Below are 19,750 nucleotides of genomic sequence, written 5' to 3'. Positions count from 1 at the left end.
ACTCCACACAGAAAGGCCAGGACCTAAACCACCTTACTGTGCAGTAAGAGCGCTATACTGCTCGACAGTGCCGTTAATTATAATGTCCCTATTGATGGTGTTGTAATAGCCATGTTTAGTTTTTTTTAGACACTTCAAATCCAGAAAAAATCTTGTGCTTTTTTATTTTCATTTCTCAGAAAATGACAGCACAAATCACTTTGGTGCTACAGAGCCTTGTGAGGGCTGTTGAATCAAATCATGAAGACACATTACCTATGGAAAGTAAGAGGAGGCCCCACAAAAGGCTTCTCTGTAAACAGATGAAATGTCTGTGGTTTTGGGACCTCTTAGGGCCTCATGTTCTTTTATGGGGACGTCTCCAGCAAAAAGAGACAGTGACAGTTGGGGAAGACAAGCTTCCCCAAAAACAGAGGAGGACTTTCCGGCACTGAATTGCAAACATTAAAATCAAAGATTATGATTACATGTTTATGTTTTATTTCCTGAAATTCCACACATGTGGCTGTTGTTGATATACACTCAGCGATCACTTTATGAGGTAGACCTGTACACCAGCTTGTTAATGCAAATATTTCATCAGCCAATCATGTGGCAGGAACTAAATGCGTAAAAGCATGCATATCTGGTCAAGTGGTTCAGCTGTTTTTCAGACCAAAACATCAGAATGGGCAAGAAATGTGATCTAAGTGACTTTGACCGTGGAATGATTGTTGGTGCCAGACTGGGTGATTTGAGAAATGCTGATCTCCGGGGATTTTCACACACTTAGTCTCTAGAGTTTGCAGAGAATGGTGTGAAAAACTAAATTATTATTTACCCTGTCTGGCACCAACAATAATTCCACGGTCAAAGTCACTTAGATCACATTTCTTCCTCATTCTGATGTTTGGTCTGAAAAACATCTGAACCTCTTGGCCATGTCTACATGCTTGTGTGAATTTAGTTGCTGCCACATTATTGGCTGATTTAATATTTGCATTAACAAGCTGGTGTAGAGGTCTACCAAATAATGTGCTCACTGAGTGTATATCTCACTTTCTAGAACAGCTTATTCTTCAAATACCTATCCCACTATTGCTCTGAGCTGTCCTGCTCCACAAATAATATGCAGAAACCTGCCAGGGCAGGACTATTTGGCAATGCTTATATTTTGTTCAGTTCTGATTAATTCACAAAGATTTTCGTAATAGTTGGCGTTACCTATGTGGGATGTTTACACAGTCAGTCATGCCCTTGATAATTATGTAGTGACGCCCAGTACAGCACATTTGAATTGTTGACATTACATTACATTATTGGCATGTGGTAGACGCTCTTATCCTGAGCGACGTACAGTTGATTAGACTAAGCAGGAGACAATCCTCCACTGCAGCAATGCAGGGTTAAGGGCCTTGCTCAAGGGCCCAACAGCTGTGCGGATCTTATTGTGGCTACACTGGGATTAGAACCACCGACCTTGCGTGTCCCAGTCATTTACCTTAACCACTACGCTACAGGCCACCCCGGTAAAGGTAGTGCATTTAATTTCAGGCATTAACATCAATCTTTCATTTTGGGTATCAATGAACTATCAAGGTCCTCTTGTTAGTAACTTGTTTTACTTGTCTGTTTGCTTTTAAACTCACCATCTTTATCATGTTCTTAGCCTTATCTGCACTAAACAATCCTGTTCAATAACAATTCTGGACTGAGAATACTTTGGCAATGTTTTTGCAGTTCTGCTTCTGAGTCATTAGTTTAAACATGTAATATACTCCCAACTAAAATCAGACACATTAAACTTACTGAATCGATTCATATAGTACTAACACTGGAAACTGTTTTCCTGATTGTCCTGGTTTGATATGGGTGAAATCATGCAGAGGTTATTACCTCTGCGATGGAGGTTATGTAATTATATCCATGACAGACATATCTGGAATAGTAATAGCTGGATTGCCATGGAATTAATTATTTATTTCATATACATATCAAGCTTTGACTGCCCCTGTGATTTCTTTTTACTCTTTATTTCATGATCGTTGCCACTCTACATTTTGGTGTTAGCCTTTCTCAGTGGTAGGGAGGGCACTCAAATCACGATTAAATTCCTCTATAATCATACACTTAACGTTAATTGGATTAATCAAATCCTTTGCTATTATCATCAATTATTTTTATACAAGTACATTGTTTTCCTCACTGCCTTTCTCAATATTTAGAATCAAAGGAGAAATGGAGGAAGCAATTTAGGAAAATGTTTTCTCGTTTCCATCGATGAAGAGAGCTTGTTTGTCTTGGAAGACTTGGATGAAAATGGTTAACAGAGGGGTGGAGGCGGGGGAGGAGACACATTTCTTCCAGAATGCGGCACATCATTTATAATATGCACTTATCTGGGAATCCTGTTATTTTTAGAGGGAAAAACATGATCCAATGACCTGTGGGTACAGGACTCAGGGACTGAACCATTAGAGTCGCAAGCAAGCTGAAATGGCAGAGAGCTCTCCTGAGAGACATGCATTCCTGCTCTGATCAAGACCAGCATGCAGAGAATAATATCAGGCCAGCGCCCTTGCTGAAGCCACACATGTGTGGGAACTGTGTGCGTGGGCCGATTTACTCTGTTTAGGGAAGTGGGCGCTGAAGTATTTCCTGTGGCCTAGTCTACAGTAGGTTATTGTGTCATGAATTGAGTGCCAATGTAAACTAACAATGAACTTAGTTGTGACTGCCTCATATCTTCAGTTTGCCACTATGAAACTGTCTATAATTTCCATGTGCAGGACTGAACAGCGTATCACATGAAAATCTTTATTCCCTTATTCCTCGTCCACAGCTTCATTGTTTTGTGTCCTTTTGACTCCCTTTGTCTTTTCTCTTTGTTTCTTCATGCTCATTCTCTCTGTGATCTCTGACTGTCCTTTTTGACTGAACCTCAAGCAGCCCGCGTGGGCGAGTCACTGAATGAGACGTGACTGCTCTCCCCTCCTCCCGTGCGCTAGACGGGCCCCTCAGCTATCTTTGTGGTGCAATTAAACCGCTGAATACATTTCTCCATCTCTTCAAAACGAATTGGCCAACAAAGCTTTTCAAAGCACAGTCATCATGTTTCCCTCTGCCTTTAATGTTTTTTTATCCTAGCCTGCTGGGAGACGTGAAAGAGAAGTTGTGAGATCAGACTTTGGGGCTTGTTCCAATCACTCCCTGTTCCCACTCGTGCCACTGCCATTGACCTCATCCGGATCAAACGGTCCGAGGAGATCAGAAGGCTGATTGGTCCGATAGGGGTAATCACTCATGGTGCATCTCACAGTTTCCTACTGGGTCCCAAGGGCAGTGGTGCCTGCAGTGGACCTGTGACTAGTTAAGTGCTCGAGTGGCCACAACTCAGGGAACTGATGGAAAAGCTGCATGAAACTATGTACCACATAGTATGATCAAGATATAAGAACATATAGTGCAAACATCAATAATCTATTTTAGCTATCCATGTTCTATTGCATGTACTCTTGTATATTTAGACCAATCTAAATGGGTTTGCCTGGAAAGTTAAAAGTTAGAAGGAGAAGCTGCCAAATACTGACGTAATAAAACTGAAACAACTAAAGGGAAAAGTATACAATGCTGCCAAAAAACAACAAATAAACAAACTCATAAAACAAAAGATAAACAGAAAAACAAGCTGAATAAATTATGGTGAGAAGGTTTCTTGTTTCATACATCAATGTTTATGGCAAGCCTTTGATCTTAATAAATACTTGACAAAGAAACATTTTTCAGCACCATTGTTTTCCAAAGTCATGAGTCTCATCTATTACATGGTGAGGCAGTAGAGTCAGTGTTGAAAAGGGTCCTCTTTTCTACTCTCTAGTTTGATACATATTTCCCAATGGTTATGTGGAGAAAAAAACATGAAAAAAATCTGCAAAATGTGTTAATGAGAGGTCAGAGGAGAAGGGCCAGGCGTGTCAAAGCTGACAGGAAGGTGACAGTAACACAAATAAGCACATATTACAACAGTGGCATGCAGAACAGCATCTCTGAACACACAACACAACATGTCAAACCTCTTAGTGGATAGGTTATAGCAGCAGAAGACCAATACATCTAATATAAGTCTAATAAATACGTAATAAAATGCTCAGTGAGTATATACAACTGTACGATGTAGAAGAATGTATAATTTATTACACAAACAGCTAAAAGCCATCGGTAACGCATATGAATGGTAACTGAAATATGGCCAGATACAGCCCTGTGCATAATGCTGTTATTGTGCAGCAGGTTGCTAACCACTTACCTGTTTTCAGAAATGTACACAGAATGTTTTTGACTACAAAAATGTTTTATTGTACAAAGAAATGTCAAAATGTCATGTATTATTTTAAAGGATTTAAAAAGACTAAAAGGCACATTTATAGGCCTACTGTAGATATAGTATACAGAAAGCCTCATGGTGCCGCGCTATGGCAGCAAATCAAAAAAAGATGAAAAGGAAGGGGTTGCACGAGCCATGAGAGTGATTATGGGCTGACTCACCCCAAAACGGCAGACAGGCAACACCATGAGCTCAGCTCACCAGACAGCTCTCTGCTATTGGTCCACCCTTCCCACACACCCTGGCTATTGGAATGAGGTAATGCCATGTCATTTATTGGGTAATGTTAGTTAACTGACTAATCTACAAGATAGGGAGACAATATTTAAGAGAAATATAATATTGCATAGTATATCACATGCACACGCATGTACACACACATGCGCACACGCACTGTTTCTGTCAGGGAAATAATTGAGTGTCTTCAATAGCAGGTGGAAGGCAGCATTGTCTTGATAATGATTTAATTTGTGCGAGGGTCCCTCTCCGGGGTGTGCTGGCAGACGCAGGTGGAAATGCGCTGATTCTCATGCAGCGACATGACTGACAGCTGGGGACTCTGTGTTCTTTGAGCTCCCCAAAGGCGTACATCCCGTCCACCATTACCTGGGAGAGGGATTATCATCATAGGGAAATACACACTGATTTATGTACTTTATTTCTACAGGAAAGCAGACAGGTCCCGATGAGATATAAGCACAGGAAGTGCCAAGGGGAAAAAGAGGGCTTGAGATGATTGATAGCTCTGCCTTATCTTTTTAAAAAAAAATATTTTTTAGGCCTTTTTCAGCTTTATTGGACAGTATAGTATAGAGAGACAGGAAGAATGGGAGCGAGAGAGAGGGGACGACATGCGACAAATGTCAGACGGTCGGATTCGAACCACTGACGTCGCAGCTCGCAATGAGCATGCGGTCAGTGCTCTACAGGCTGTGCCACCGAGACACCCCCGCTCTGCCATATCTTACTGTAATTTTAAAATGTGTCATTGTCTGCCAGAGTGCAGCAATGAGAGTCATAGTTGAAGTACTATTAATTGGCTGCATTATAACTCACATTCCAACACCCGTCTAATAGCAGAATGAAAACCGTTCATGAGGGTCTGTCCATTTGTTGTATCAAAAGACCCAGCTGGGAATTAAGCTGAGACCAGCCCATGGCAAACACATTTGACAAACTGAACAGATTATGTCCAGGCTGGGCTGTATGGTGAATAATAGGTCTGAGACGAGACCAGGCAGAACAGGCAGTCCATACCTGGCTGAGACCAGATGTACGGTCTGTGTACAGTATCTTCCTGCCGCAACCTTTGCACTTGGCCTGGGTCTTATACGTCTCTGGATTTCATCTGCGCTCCTGAGTGATTCGTGGGTGCAATCAAAGAGAACCTTTATCTGGACGGTTTGATGAGCATCAGCAAAGGTGCCTTGCCGATTTTACTGCTGTCCTCTCAGCTAAGCGTGGAGTGAGAAGGGCTCACTGGCCCATCTAGGGCCTGCAGTGAGTTATCATGCTGCATAACTCATTCAGTACACTTTTATGGTGAAAACATTACAGCAGAGTTTCAATTAAAGTATGCTTTGATTTCCTGTGAGGGGTAAATCAGTGACATGTGGATGACTGAGAATGTGGATGTTTAACAGACGGACCAGACCTGAGTCTGTGATATATTTCTGTTGTCAGTTTGGCATTTTACCAGATAAATATGTTATGCATCCATGAAGTTTTATTTATGGCTGAACAAAAGAGGCAGTATCTGGAATATTTATTGCTACCTTACTTAGGGAGCTGTAAAAGTAGAATGAAGTTTGATTGTGCATTTTGATGGTGTATGTCAAATCAGCCTAATAAATGAAACCTCTTTTGAAGCATATAAAAGGCATGAACTGATGCATTTACTGGGTTTATTCAGAGTGACTCACTCTTTGGGGTTTATACGGCTTATATGGCATAGCACAGGGTCAGGAAAACTACTGAAGATAAAATACAGCCACAGTTCTGCTAAAGGGCATTACATGGAAACACAGAAAAAATACATATTGCGCTTTGACATTATCTTATGGATGGACAAAATTATAGTTTGATCCAAATCAATTATCCAAAAGAGTATTGTTCATCAGTGTTACATAACCATAAATATACATGAGTTATGCCAAAAGGTAATTGCAGAATTCACTCTACCGGAGAAACTTGATATTCAAGAAGACAGTTAAAAATGTCAAATTAAACTATGTGGTAAGTTGGGGCATGAAAGTGATTACAGCATCCATTCAATTAAGTAAATTGCTAAAGTGCTGAAGGAAAATATGCATGAAAATCAGAAATAATAATCCAGGCAGGTTTTTTTTTTCCTGTTGACCTACGTCTAGACAACCTGTACATATTTGGCTCATTTACATTTTTCATTTTGCATTTTAGTCATTTGGTAGATGCTTTTAATCCAAAGCGATTTACAAGTGCATAGGTTCTTCCACAGGTTAAAAGCATCAATCCATAACTAGTAAAATATGCATGAAGAGCTGTTCTAAACAAAAAGACAGTCATAGCAAGTGCAATTATTATTAATTTTTACATTTTTATTAAGGGTTTATAAAGACATTTTGACATTTGTTTGTATAATTAAAAAAAAGATTGTTTTTCAACCCATTTTTGTAGTCAAAAAAATTCTGTGTAAATTTTTGAAAACAGGTAAGTGGTTCACAGCATTATGCCCAGGGCTGTATCTGGCCGTATTTCAGTTAGCATTCATATGCGTTACCGATGGCTATTAGCTGTTTGTGTAATAAATTATACATTCTTCTACATCGTACAGTTGTATACACTCACTGAGCACTTTATTAGTGTTTATTAGACTTATTTTTTTGCAAATTATTATTTTTATTAAAGGTTAGACAAGAGGGATATCAGAAGTGGGGGGGGGGGGGGGGGGATCAGAAGGGAGCACTAAGATATACAGTGGTGTGAAAAAGTGTTTGCCCCCTTCCTGATTTCTTATTTTTTTGCATGTTTGTCACACTTAAATGTTTCAGATCAAACAAATTTAAATATTAGTCAAAGACAACACAAGTAAACACAAAATGCAGTTTTTAAATGAAGGTTTTTATAATTAAGGAAAAAAAAAATCCACACCTACATGGCCCTGTGTGAAAAAGTGATTGCCCCCCCCTGTTAAAACATAACTTAACTGTGGTTTATCAAACCTGAGTCCATTTCTCTCGCCACACCCAGGCCTGACTACTGCCACACCTGTTCTCAATCAAGAAATCACTTAAATAGGACCTGCCTGACAAAGTGAAGTAGACCAAATGATCCTCAAAAGCTAGACATCATGCCGAGATCTAAAGAAATTCAGGAACAAATGAGAAAGAAAGTAATTGAGATCTATCAGTCTGGAAAAGGTTATAAAGCCATTTCTAAAGCTTTGGGACTCCAGCGAACCACAGTGAGAACCATTATCCACAAATGGCGAAAACATGGAACAGTGGTGAACCTTCCCAGGAGTGGCCGGCTGACCAAAATTACCCCAAGAGCGCAGCGACGACTCAAGAGGTCACAAAAGACCCCACAACAACATCCAAAGAACTGCAGGCCTCACTTGCCTCAGTTAAGGTCAGTGTTCATGACTCCACCATAAGAAAGAGACTGGGCAAAAATGGCCTGCATGGCAGAGTTCCAAGACGAAAACCACTGCTGAGCAAAAAGAACATTAAGGCTCGTCTCAATTTTGCCAGAAAACATCTTGATGATCCCCAAGACTTTTGGAAAAATACTCTGTGGTCTGACGAGACAAAAGTTGAACTTTTTGGAAGGTGTGTGTCCCATTACATCTGGCGTAAAGGTAACACCGCATTTCAGAAAAAGAACATCATGAATTACAACAATTCTGTATAGATGAGTGGGCCAAAATTCCTCCACAGCGGTGTAAGAGACTCATTGCAAGTTATCACAAAGGCTTGATTGCAGTTGTTGCTGCTAAGGGAGGCCCAACCAGTTATTAGGTTTAGGGGGCAATCACTTTTTCACACAGGGCCATGTAGGTTTGTATTTTTTTCTCCCTTAATAATAAAAACCTTCATTTAAAAACTGCATTTTGTGTTTATTGTGTTGTCTTTGACTAATATTTAAATTTGTTTGATCTGAAATATTTAAGTGTGACAAACATGCAAAAAAATAAGAAATCACTTTTTCACACCACTGTAGACTGAAAAGGTATGTTTTTAGTCTGCGTCGAAATATGGGGAGGGATTCTGCTGTCCTGACAGTGGTAGGCAAGTCATTCCACCACTGAGGAACCAGAACGGACAACAGGCGTGAATGTGCAGCTCGACCGCCAGGTGCTCGTAGTGAGGGAACCACATGGCGACCAGAGCTGGCAGACCGGAGTGGTCTTGCTGGGGTGTAGGGAGCAATTAAAGATTGTATTTAAAGTTGGGCAGTCCCCTTAGCAGCCTGGAATGCCAACTCTAGTACCTTGAAGTGGATGTGCGCGGCAATAGGAAGCCAGTGGAGGCCAATGAGGAGTGGAGTGCCATGAGCTCATGAATCCATTTTACAGCATCCAATGTATGTGTATTGTGCACACTGTATGTGCATATTACTTTTAGAAATATATTTATTTTTAAGAAAATACAGTTATAGTCATGGAAGATATAGTTAATACATTTTACGTCATATACGGTATATGCTTTTATATCTGTGCCATATGTGAAATAGGAAAATGGTCATTTTTTGAAAGACATTTCACAGATAAATTATATTCATACATCAGTGTCATAGGGACTGTAAAAAATCTACAATTTTTGGATTAAATGTGGTGCAGTGGGAGCTGTGTAGGCACGCTTTGCAGAAAAGATCAAATCACGACACCAGCAAACCCAAACAAAGAGAGAAAGCACATTTTAGGCTTTGGTGCTCATTAGCAGGCCCCTTCTGACTTAAATTCTGTGGTAAATATTTCTTTCCTAAAATTAGTTCATCCATCAAATGGAGTAGTCATTAACATATTGATCAATCCAACCATTGGAGCAACAGACCGCATGGTAATGCACTAAAGATGCACACACACACTTCAATGTATTCGCTCTCTTTCTCTTTATCATTCTCTACATATATGCAGCATAATCTTCTAATTAATCATTATTTAGCTTTTTTGCCTTATCATTTTGTGATAATGGTAATTATTGCAGTTGTTTTTCCCATTTGTTGTTGCTATTACTGTTATTGTTGTTGATATTATTACTGTTACTCTTATTACTTTCTACTACTGTTTTTTCTTCTCATTTTTTAATTTCCTTTTTTCTTCAATAATGCTCATCTTCTAGTCTGAAGGTCGTCTATCAATATCCTCATATCCCCATTGACAAGATCTGAGCAGTATTATATGTATAGCCAAAAATACTATTGGCTCTGCAGCAAATCAAACATAAAACATAGAAAACAAAACATAGAAATCTACAGTATCACACTGACTATGGTTAATGTCTACAGTAATGCCTAGTATGATAGTAGAATTTTTTTTTCTGCTCTTCAATCTGTATTGACAGGTTTCTAGGTCACCAAGGGAATTTCCTATTTGCAGTAGCAAATCACAAATGGCAAATACATTACAGAAAGAAGAGGATGAGAAGGCTGGCACACCAAATGCACACATTGTTATTCCGTCCAAACTGTAATAGAGTCTGTCGCACACCGTGTGACTCCCCTGGGAGGGAGATGTGACACTTCCAGGTTGTTCGCCGTTGTTTGCCGCACGGAGAGAGAGAGAGAGAGAGCGCCAACACCAACACAAAATAACTGATAAATATTCTTCACCCTTCCCCCTCACTGTTCCTGGCAAAAAATAATAAACTAACACAATAAACTAAAATAGAAAATGCAAAAGAAAGTAAAATTGAGCAGCAGCTTTTCAGCTTGCCTCTGAGAGCAGACCACTTCCCAGCCAGCTCCGCCATCTTCCTCCCAACTGTGCACGACGAATAACCAAAACTGCCACTCCGGAGTGATCTCCCCGTCTCCGCCATGCGCTGTGGAAACAGGCACGATTTAAACACCTGGGCTGATTATTTAATGTAACCCAGGTGCGTGTGCTCTCTCCACCAGCAGGCGTGGCCGGACTGAATGTGACAGAGTCATTCTTGGAGTAGGACACAGAAACATTATTGATACAGCACTGTTCATACAGTATTAGCAGTAGCTATGCCATGTGTGTGTGGAAAGATGAATGAACGCTTTTTTTAATGCTGAGTCCTCACAAAAGCCAGCAATCTTACTTTCCAAATTGCCCCCCCCCCCCCAGAGGGCAATTTCCACAAATTTTGTACTAGTCCTATAAATGTGTCAATATCTGAAAAAACTATATTGACGCACACAGACTTAAATTAAAGAAGAGGCTTGTACCATTCAAATTCAAATTTGAGACAGAGCTAATTTATGTCGGAGCATGTACATACAAGATACACTAAAATACCAAAAACAAATACCAAATGCCTTTTATAGTTTAGCAAAAAACTAGCAATGCATTTATGCAACAATATGAAGTAGTTCAAGATAACATTTGCTTAGGTATAGTCCCAGCAAAAATATAAAAATGGCTGAATGGATTACAAAATAAACTTTAATGTTAGTCAGAAAACAGTCGTAGCTTCATAACTGGGTGGGATATTTGGTTCCATAAATATGTCTGTATCGAATAATTTGCTAAACAAACGTATATTTCTCCCAAACTGAAAATATGTCAGCCAGGCGTGGAATAAAAGTGAGCTAAGAAAGAAAATACAGTGTGTTTATCCATGCAACTTCTGAATTGTATATTTTTGTTCTTATATTGGAACATTATTTTTTGACATAAAGAAATGGTATCAAGGATTGTTTAAATATTGCCTTAGTCTGTAGTGAGATGGGGGTTGTAAACCATGAGTGTGGCTAGGGGGAGGCTGGGCTGATAAGCATCTAAAGTGCTGTTCTCACTAGCCGAGAGTCTTTTTAACAATCTAGTATCGCCATTTTGCAGTTTTATTAGGTGACAGTTTTTTGTATGATACAGTATAGATATTAATGCAACTATAATTTGAGATGTCAATGCCTCAACCACAAGGGGACAAAGTGGATAGGGTGAACAGTGTTGTTGAGAAATGATGCTATTTCATTTTGAGAGAGAGAGAGAGATGCATGCTATGGAGAGTTTTCAGTTGACAGGATAATAAAAAAAATCCCAAACATGAAAAGAATGATTTAATACTGGCAGACAAATTTTCTGTATTTAAGTGGCATCTCATTGAGAAATTACTGTCTATCACCATTTAATAATTTCAATTTTCTGAGATACCTGTGTCAAGATAATAGAACATTACAGAGCTGTTCCTGTGTTTCAGTGTTTATGTACATGTTGTCATGGAAACTTTAAACTCGTTGGCCCTGGAATAAGAATCAGAGGTTTCATTCAAAGTAAAAAAAATAAAAACTAGACAAGAATGTCGCCTTCTTCAGCCAGAGAAACTTCAGACATTATATATTTCGGTAAAAATCTAAAACATATCTTGCCTCAAACAATTGCTTCAAACTAATGACTTATTAGACTGATTAGTGTTGTGTCCTTCCCCCCTGGTTAAATCATTGCTCCCTTGGTGCAGATGATGAATGATGAGTTCTGCTCTCTCTGTCTCTCCAGCTTTGCTCCATGTCTAATGGGAAAAATATGGTATCCAGAAAAGTCCAAAGAATTTATGGCAGTGAGCTTCATAGTGAGTGTATTGCCACAATTGATATACAGGTAGATTAGCAAGAAAGAGCAACACATGTAATTAACTACAAGATGAGCTACAACATTAAAACCTCCTGCTTCAACCAGTTTTTTCATGTTTAAAAATGCTTTAAACTGTATAAACATCTTACAAGATGTACATTTTCATTTAAAAATGAAACTTTTGAATGCAATTCACTTATGTTATCTGCTTATCTAAGTACACATATCATATAATTGAATATTATAGACAGGTTTAGACAGTTGAAAGCATTTTTAATCATGAAGAAACTGGTTTAAGCAGGTGGTTTTAATGTTGTGGCTGATTGGTGTATATTGTACTGTGAGAACATGAAATGAACATTGCATTATTTGTTTTCTGGTAAAGGATGTGGTTTAAATTTATGTTAAGAGGTGGCTAAATACAAAGATTTAAGGTTTCTGCTTTCCAAAATCAATGTGACACAGCGCATTGGCACAATCATTAGCACAGCACTTCAGAGCTCTGGCCATAGCTAATAAATGTTTCTGCGACAAGCACCCATAGGAGTACTTCAGAGAACTCCTATGACAGTCACGCTTTTCTTTCACTTAATAATTAAGCACAGGAATCACAAGTTTCTATGTCACTGCTAATGCAGCTTTGAAGCACGAAATGAAATAGCATAATTTCTCAGCCCCCTCAAGATGGGGATGCTTAAGATGGGGAGTCATGCAGTGAGCGGTCCCATTGTATTAATCCCGAAGCATGATGGGAGTATGCTTTTACATTGACTTTCAAAAACATAAGGACATTTTTAGATGTTATGCTGACCCTATAGTCAGGGGCGATGACCGACTGTAATACTTGTTTATTTATTTATTTATTTATTTATTTTCTACTTTATTAGTACTCCGTAAGTATTGCCACAAAGGGTCACAGGCAGTTATGTACGTACCCAGGCACAAGGATCTTGGGAGAACACTGTCTCTGCCACTCACAATGGGTTGTAGTCCTTGCCTTTGGATTGTATGGGCTTTCTCTGACACTCCACTGATGCAATGGCTAGTAAAAAAAAACACTCTAAATATGTTTCTCTGGATGATGTGTTTATCTACAAAAGTGTGAGGAACATCTGAATCAGGTGCTTGTTTAATGCTGGTGTGACTAACAGCTAATCAAAAGAAATTGGGAGATCAAAACATTCCTTAGAATTCTTAACTAAATCCCTTGGTTCACCCCTTACAGATGTCACAATGAATTTACGGCCTATCTTTGTGAGACGGAGCCTGATAGCTGAGAGAGTCTTCAAGGACCTCAAGGGGCCCTGAGTACTGATGAGCCCAGACTTCAAGAGGCAGATGGTAGTGCTGGCTGCTGTGTCAAAAACAGGTGAGTGCTGCCCTATATATTTTGACGAGGAGAAGCACACCTCCATATTTCTGTTTCAAATAATCTTTTCTTTTTGAAAACAAATATTATTCAAAATAATATTATTGAAATAAAAGGTGCTTTCACAGTGGTAATTGGAATTCCTGCCTTATGGTACTCTTATTGTATGTGATTTTGTCACTTTTTTTGTACTTTTGGATACAAAAATGATACAAATGGTGCATTATAATTTCATTAGTATTGCTATTTATTACCTAATTCATTAGCTGGCCTATCCTCTTGGGTATGGAGTAGTTATATCTTTTTTTGAATAATGCATTGATTATTATTATTAATGATTATTCAGTGCATAAATAGAAAACTTGGGTTGTAAGTTAAACCCATTTTTTCTGAAACCTTTTTTCACATTTTTTTTTTTACAAGTAAAGTGGTGTTTGAAAATGACTTTTAACCTAAGTGTAGTGTTCAATACATTAGAATATTGCATTTGTGAGTTGCTGTTCATGATTTCTGGATTTAGAGGATTTCTGGTTGAGGAGTTTACCGCATGTGCTATCAGGGGACTTAGGTCTAGCATTTCCCTTATCTTCAAAAATTAAATCAACAAATCAAAGTTTATTAGTCACATGCTCCATCATACAGGTACAATGTGCTGTGAAATTCTTCCCACTGATGATTTGATTACATTTTTGTAAACACACATACACAATTTTTTTTTAAATTACATTGAATTCATGTTAATTTATTTATACTATGGATTTTTCTGTCTATTTGCCTTTTAAAATGTTATCTGCTTTATAAATGCGTTGATTTTATATTTTTATTTGTTGTTAAGTATTGTGTTGTCTCTTATTGCATGGTCTATTTTTAATGTATTTGTTTTTCACTGTTGTGAAGCATTTTGTTCTGTATGCTCAAAAGGTGCAATATAAATAGTTATGACACATTTTGCTGTATTTGCTAGTGTTATATTTTGTATTAATTGTAATGATAAATAACAATACTACTATCACATACTGTATATCAAGTACTATATAACAAGCTAGTTACTGCATCCACTTTGTATGCTACATAGCAATCATCTTATGAAGATGTCTTCTCCTAACTACATTGCGTAAAACACAAAACAACAACAGACATCGCCAACATTACTAGCTTTTAACCAATTTCAAGGGCATAGTGGTTCAATTGAAATAATGAAAACTCCTGACTGATGAGACAATATTTTATTGTTTATTTGCAGGCAGAACATTTTCAATGTAATTGAAGGTAATCTGACAAAGATATATCTGAGAATGGCAATGCTGGAGATGATTAAAATCTGTTCATCTGGCAAGAACACTTTATGCAGTTATCCACATATTCCACATACTGTTTTGTTTCATTGAACTGACTTTATATAGAAGGAAATAAATCACAGCTTTGTTAAGTGTTGATTTTGGTAATGGAAATACATTTTACAAATACAAAATTTGAAATAGTAAAAATGTTTTACTCATCTTACAAACAATTATGATGGTTTATTGACACTTTTATTGTTCATGCACAGCAAAATGTCCAGTACTAATTGAACAAACAAGTTTAATAGCGGTACCAGTTGATTTAACTGTGTGCATGGCGTCAGATATGAATTCTCAGGCCCAGGACATAATATATTGGGAGCCCACCATTCAGCCCCCCCAATATATTTTGTAACAAATTACAAAAAGTTACACCCCACATCCTGCACCTTCCCCGAGGCCCAGGACAAAGTGTTCCAGTTTCCTCCACCGGCAGCCTTGACTGTGTGTGTAAAAGAGCATCCAAAACTGCATCCCTAAAATGGAAGCTTTAATTCATTACAGATCCTTTAAAGAAATCTTTTTGACTACAAACTATACACCATTGAATAACTTTTCAAACAATATACTAGCTTCATAATCGGAAATATATCATGATGGTGACAATGAGAATACCATTTATGCAAACAAAATCTGTTTCATTTTAAATTGAACTTAAATTATATTTTGTGCCAAATCTGTGTTCGAGACACTCTGATTTTGTGATACTGTATGATTGTGTTAAAGAGGTATGGATATCCATTCGAAACATGCCCTGTTATCACAGTAACTGAAGGTCTGACATAATTTAATTACTTTAATACTGCCTAACTCATGAATATATCTGGCTATATGGATCTATTGCTCTTGAACAATGTGTGGTTGAACATATGGGTTAAGAGTGTGTTTCAATGATGTCTAAGGAGCACAAAATGCTCTTGATTCATATTTCATTTCATGCCATTTTCAACAACCTTAAAACCTCTTCAGCTTTTGAAGAGATTTACATTTACTGGAAAATGCAAATAAAGACACCGTCAAAATTGTGATCAAATTGTTTTGAATAGACAAGTGTTTTCTTTCTTGTCTACAGGGTACATTTGCATTCATGTCAGCTAACACTTACATATGTATGTACAGATGGCTTGTACCCCAGGCATGATTCACATTAGGGCCCATAGTGGAGAATACAGTGTCATGGAGTATTTATGTACCAATGACAACCTCTTTATACCTATTGACTCACAAGGGGATGCTTAAAGAATGATAACTATGTACAGTAGCCAGTGGTACAGTTTGGCGCATTTCCAAAATGATTTGTGACTCCATTGTAACATCCTGTTTAAAAACTTCCCTCATTTCCCAAATTCCCATGGCAGTTGCAATACGTGGCTTTTTATTTTACTCATAACTCCTCAATTTACCCTGTTAGTTTAGGGAAGATTGTCAAATTCCACATAAACCTTGCGACTCATACATACTGTCCAGAAACACTCTTCACATGCGCATACCATAATTCTGAATTGTGTCTGAAGTCAGAGGGTACAGAATGTTTTTAGGGTAAGGCATAACTTTGCAGATACATCCCATCCAAATAGGGTATTATCTGTCTTCACAGATTAGCTTTTGACTCTGTCTCCTATGAAAATGTAAACAGTGTGATAACATGCAATATGATCGGCGTGTGATATAAAATGGCAGCAATTTTCCGTTTTCATCGGTTTGAAGTGGAGGTTCAGCAGAGTTTTCATTACCAGTTACACAAGGAGATCCTCTCAGTTTTGCCAATAGGAATATTTAATGCAAGTGCAAGAACAGTTTGGCTTCAAGTTGTTCTTAAATAATATAATGAAAACTGAGTATATACATCAGTACTTTGCAAAATGAAATAAACACCTTTGGGATTTACAGCAAGGCATAGATACAACCAACAACATTGACAAAATGTATATGATTTAGTTGCGGCCACAGCACAAAGAAAGCAGTGAAAATGTATTTCCCGCGGGAGTTTGCTGATTCACATCTCCTCCCAGTTCTTGCACTAACCGAAGGAATTATTCCTCTGAAAAAGATGCAATATAAATTAGTATGTCATACTACAGAGAAGAAAGGGCTGTTTTATTCATCCAGGACTGTAAAAACAGACGGCAGTGCAGATGTCGGCCCTGCTTGCGTCCAAGTACACAGCTCCCTGTGGAAAATAAATTTGGAGTCTGAATGTGAAGAATCCTTGGTTTTGAAGTGTGCCCTTCAGGGTGATTTACAGGCAGCATCCATCCACTGTGGCTCCTGGGTCAGTATATGGAGAGCTCTGAGAGGAGCAGTCTGTACCAAGTGTACTGTAAAAGTGGCCCCATTACCCCACTACGGAATGATCCTGTGTACCACTGTCCTCATCGGCTGAAACTACTTGTGTTCAGAAGAGACGTTATAAATCAAGCCAGACATGCTAAGTGATAGCAAAATTTGTGTAGAAGAATAGCAGCAACAGTAGCAGCAGCAGCAACAACAACAGCAACAGCAATGACATTAAAAATGTATTTAAATTTAAATTCCCTTACGTCTAGACACTCAAACTGCGGGCGATGCAACTCTGTGGTTTTACTTACATGTTGAATGCAAAATATGTGAACAAGAAGCAGAGCACTTTACTATGAGAACAGCATTACTATGAAACACTACTAGAGCAGCCTTTCATTCATCCTAATGATTTGCATCTCAAGGGACAAGTGACATTTTGTGCCAGTTTTCTCCATTGGTATTTTAGGTGCAGATTTGCTACAGGGATTTCTAATGTGGATTTCTTAATTAAAACAACATTACTAAAAGTCCAAGTGAATCCCTTTTTGTTGGGTTTTTTGTTGGGAAAATATTCCTCTGTTCTGTCTCTTTATTTATCATAGTAGGATTACTGGCAGTTTGCAGGTTTTGGCTGCGCAGAAATGCTACAAGGTGACATGGGCTGTCTTAATGATGATTAATAGTCAACATAATACTCAATAGAAGGGGATTTGTGGATACCATTGCCATCTTTGTGATTACTGTCTTGCCTGTGTGAAGTGGTGACGTATTGCACATGGTAGGACTCGTAAGGGATTGTGCTGTAATAGTAAACATGTCCTTTGTGTGAGATTGTCCAGAGCTTACACTGCATTGCCATAATTAATGCATTGCAAATATTAATGTTCATTTAGCATAAATGTAAAGTAAACTACATGTAAGAAAATTACATGTAATTTTCATGTACAAATTAGACCAACCATCTGAACTTGTGTAATGTATTTAGTTTCAATTGGTCACATGGCTATTTCCCATCTTTGGATTAAATTTACTATATGCCAATGTGACTATAAACCTGGGCTACCATAGAAACCACTGGATAAATTCAGGTTATGTGCTATTATTAAAGTGAAGATATCATCTATAAATGATAAGGAATGTTCATGTGACCAAAGGAGGTAGGGGGTGGATTAAGGCTGACATTTCCATTACCATTCTTGTACTAATTGCCAGAAGAAGCCAAGATGAGATTAAAATGGCGGAGCTGGAAAACAGGGCCATGAGGTCTACAGAACCCCTAGAAAACAGAACTGTGCATCCATTGGCTCTTTGGCAGATTTTTTGACGGACTCTTGGATTTCAGCCGCATCTGATCCCTTAGGAGGAGTCGTTGAGGTCCTTGACTGCCTGCATCGGTCAGAGATATGAATGGTATTGATGTGGAAACCCTCCCCCTGCCATGGCTGCCTCTTTCTTCCTCTCCTTGCTGCCAGACGAGACTCGTGGCTCCGTCCTCTTCACTGTCTCTCCACCCCGTACTCACCCAGGCCTGTCAACGCAATAAAAAAGCTTCTATTAATACTCAGTGGGCACTGAGCAGGAGGGTTGCACAAGTCACACAGAGTTGAAGTGGGAAGTGCATGACATGCCACTCCACTGTGTGTCCATCTGCACCAGCTGGCATAGCCTGGCCCTAGGAAATATATAGGGAGGGCCGGAGAATACCATCAGTATTACCACCATCCTATTTAAAACCCATTAATTCAAGGACAGGAAACACATGGATGGGTGTAATGCTACCAGCTTTACACAAAACTTCCAGGACTGGCAATGATCCTGTTTAAATAGGTGCAGTAGCTTTAAAGACCCCAATCATGTTTCTGTTGTCCATAAACTTTATATACGGTACCTGATTTATTTTATTATTCCATATTTGTCCCACTGAATGTTTTCTGATCTTTAGTCAAATGTAATATTAGACAAAGGGAACCTGAGTAAACACAAAACACATTTTTTAAATGATTTCATTTAAGTTATCAAACTCACATATCACCCATGTGAAAATGTATTTCCTGAAGGTTCCCTTTGTGAAATATTACATTTTGTCAAAACTATTCATTGGGATAATAGAGGAAAAAAGGACTGGGCAAATACTTTTCCCCAGTACCCAACATGCAGTTATGGCCCACCTTTTCCTCTCTGGACAATAAGAGAGTTCTTTCCTGTGGCCAGCAGCCTGCTTTTCATAACAAGGTGTAAATAGAGGTCAGTCTGGTATTGCATTTAAAAGAGGGGATCAGACAGTGTCTGTGCTGATCAGCAGCGAACGTGCATCGTTGCCCAGGAAGATGACTGAACATTGTGTCCTGCTGGAGCTATCTCTCAGAACATCTCTCAGGAACATGAACATCAACAGCTGTGCCTATCTGAAGATCGCCTGAAGTCAATGAAACTCATTAAAATAACTTTTACTTGTGCCCAAGCATTCAAATATTCCCAGTCACATTTAGAGATCTCTGAACATTTAATTATGCATGAATACGTAACGTTTTATCAAGCAGACATTTTATTGCATGACCGATGGGCAAATGATTTTTTGATAACAGATTTTACGTATATAATGTGTCGCAAAAGAACCATTCTTACCGTCAAATTAAACTTTCCACAATTACTCTGAC

The 19,750-nt window shown here is 38.5% G+C and overlaps 2 protein-coding genes across 2 annotated transcripts in view; both read right to left on the bottom strand.

Moving 5' to 3' along the window:
- Nucleotides 1-19,750, bottom strand: part of hexd (hexosaminidase d) — a 202,138-nt gene that overhangs the window by 126,278 nt on the left and 56,110 nt on the right. The gene's annotated exons all lie outside the window — the stretch shown is intronic.
- The window catches only part of LOC133122127 (urotensin-2 receptor), a 34,777-nt gene continuing 30,406 nt past the window's right edge, over nucleotides 15,380-19,750 (bottom strand). Inside the window, exon 3 of the mRNA XM_061231865.1 lies at nucleotides 15,380-18,621. The gene's annotated coding sequence lies outside the window, so the exon portion shown is untranslated. The remainder of the gene's footprint in view (nucleotides 18,622-19,750) is intronic.

Source organism: Conger conger, chromosome 2, assembly GCF_963514075.1.
Source record: "Conger conger chromosome 2, fConCon1.1, whole genome shotgun sequence".
Lineage (NCBI taxonomy): Eukaryota > Metazoa > Chordata > Actinopteri > Anguilliformes > Congridae > Conger > Conger conger.
This window is presented reverse-complemented; position numbering and strand designations above follow the sequence as displayed.